At 56.4% G+C, this 2,219-nt stretch overlaps 1 protein-coding gene and 1 long non-coding RNA gene across 2 annotated transcripts in view; both read right to left on the bottom strand.

Annotated features, from left to right (window-relative positions):
* The window catches only part of LOC106723769, a 1,041-nt gene extending 845 nt beyond the window's left edge, over window positions 1-196 (bottom strand). The window contains exons 1-2 of the long non-coding RNA XR_001359485.1: window positions 125-196; window positions 5-94 (exon numbers count right to left, since the gene is read on the bottom strand). This is a non-coding gene — a long non-coding RNA (uncharacterized LOC106723769). The remainder of the gene's footprint in view (window positions 1-4; window positions 95-124) is intronic.
* PBX1 (pre-B-cell leukemia homeobox 1) overlaps window positions 1-2,219 on the bottom strand; it is a 239,678-nt gene that overhangs the window by 111,182 nt on the left and 126,277 nt on the right. The gene's annotated exons all lie outside the window — the stretch shown is intronic.

The raw sequence follows: 2,219 nt of genomic DNA, 5'->3' as shown, positions 1-2,219 counted from the left end.
GCACCTGGCTTAGCAGCAGGTTCACACACAGCACCTGGCTTAGCAGCAGGTTCACACACAGCACCTGGCTTAGCAGTGAGTTCACACACAGCACCTGGCTTAGCATCTCATTCATACACAGCACCTGGCTTAGCAGTGAGTTCACACACAGCACCTGGCTTAGCACGGGCGCCCCCTCTGCAACCTGTATGCCAACGTCGGCGTCCGCAGAGCTGGGACAGAACATCGAGGTCGCGTGAAGCATCCAGGGCCTCACAGCCTACCGCTCGCTTCTGCATGTCCTTCTGTTCCGTCCCCTGCAGCCCTTTCAGCCTCCTGAGTCCTCAGTCCCCTTCCGACTCCTCGCTGCCCACTCGCCAAGAGGCCCAAGTACCCAGGATGGCTCAGGCTGGCCTCCTGGGAACCCAGCTGGACGCCTGGGCTCTGGCTTCTGCTGTGGCTCCCTCTGCAGGGTGGATGCTTCTGGGATGACCTCCCTGCTGCCGCATCCCCAGTCCCCAGTCCCCAGTCCCAGGAACGGGGCTCAGTCCGGAGGCTGAGGGGCCGATGGAGCCGCCTCCTCACCTCATGCATGGGATCACCCCCAGGTCCGTGAGACCAGGGAGGCCAGCCTGCTCCCGAGCCCCCCGAGCCCCGAGAGGAGGGGGGTCCTTCCCCTGCGACACCCTCCCGGGGGCAGAGGGCGCCTGGCCTGGGGCTCCGGTCAAGCCCAGTTAGACACAGCGACAGCTAACTTTCAGGCCGTAGAAAACAAACGCATCTGGTATTGACAGTCGTCCACATCCGCCCCCACCCACTTCTACAGCACCAGGTCCCTGACGCTCGGTAATACTGTTATTTTTTAGCTCGGTTAAGGTATCAAGTGTGCACACTCCCAGCCTTTCATATTAATAAGTCCTGTAACTAGCCATTTCTCACAGCTCCGAATTCTTGAGCACAACTAGAAAGGGCACTTATCCTGAAAAATCTAATAAATTTACAGTTTTATATACTTCCTTCAATTGTAAAAGTCTTGTTCAATAAACTTTAAAATGCCACTACAGAGCAATAACACAGACAGTATAACCCAGCCCTGGGAAAGCTGTGTAGCCAGAAATTGTTCCCCTTTCTACTAGAGCAATAAAGTTTTATATGTTTGAACTGACTGTAAAAAGGTTTGAATGTTGGCGACTGGGGAATAATCTGTCTTCTTTATAGTTATTATCATATTTCCCACAAGACCCCTTGGTCTGTGTCAATCCTTTCTGTATGTGACACCTTTGTACTGTCAGCAAAAGCAAGACTATTTCCTTTTTTTTAACTGTGGGACTTGTATCTGTTTTCCTTCAGATTACAGCTAACAGGAATAAATTATTTCTGACAACCATCTAGTGCAGCGCTTTACCAAGTCAGGCTGGTTGTGAGCCGCCTTTCCAGGAGCGAGGGGGCTCTTCCCTCTGCTCCTCGCTGTCCCTCTCGGCTGATTCGGATGCGATGCAGGGCCGGTTGCATCGGGGAACGCCAATAAAAGCAGATTTGTAGGAAAGTTGCTCTGAGCGCTGGAGCCCCCTGGGATGCGGCGGCTGGGTCCTCGCGGGTGCTGCTGGCTGTGTGTGGGGGTGAGGCTCAGGGGCGGGGGAGGGAGGGCCCTGCTCCTTCCCGCCCCATCTCCGTGTGAGGGTAGCTGTGGTCTGGGCTCAGAGGGGAGGCCGAGTGCAGCAGGCACAAGTGGCCATTTCCCAGCCTCGGATGAAGAGACGGGGGTGGGGTGGGGGGTGCAGCCAGGGGCAGCAGGGACAGACCCAGAGCTGTCCACCCGGCATGGGCTCCTGGAGCAGGTCCCCTCTGCTGAAATGAGTTTGGCTCAGGATAACCAGCAAAGAGCCTGTGCGTGCGTGCATGTGTGGGTGCGTGTGTGTGTATGTGTGTATGCGCACACAGGCTCCACTTTCCCTCCCCTGGCACCCCCCGCCCCAGCTCAACAACACGTACGGACTCTGTGCCCGGTCCCTCCAGCAGCTGCCCGCTGAGGGCCCAGGCCCATGAGCCGCTTCTTCCCTCCTCACTGTGGTTCTCATGTGGGTCAGAGGCTCCTGGGTTGGGGCCATGCGGCACAGGACACTAGTGGAAGGACCATAAAATGCCATCGGTGCTATTTTCTTAAACTGGCCGCACGCAGACACAGAACAGTGCGCACACCACAGCTGTGAGTTCGGGGGAAATGTTTCATGCTCACCAAA

This window comes from Myotis brandtii, unplaced genomic scaffold (assembly GCF_000412655.1).
Source record: "Myotis brandtii unplaced genomic scaffold, ASM41265v1 scaffold64, whole genome shotgun sequence".
In the NCBI taxonomy this organism is placed as follows: domain Eukaryota; kingdom Metazoa; phylum Chordata; class Mammalia; order Chiroptera; family Vespertilionidae; genus Myotis; species Myotis brandtii.
Note: the sequence above shows the minus strand (reverse complement) of the source record. Positions and strands in the feature narration are given on the sequence as shown.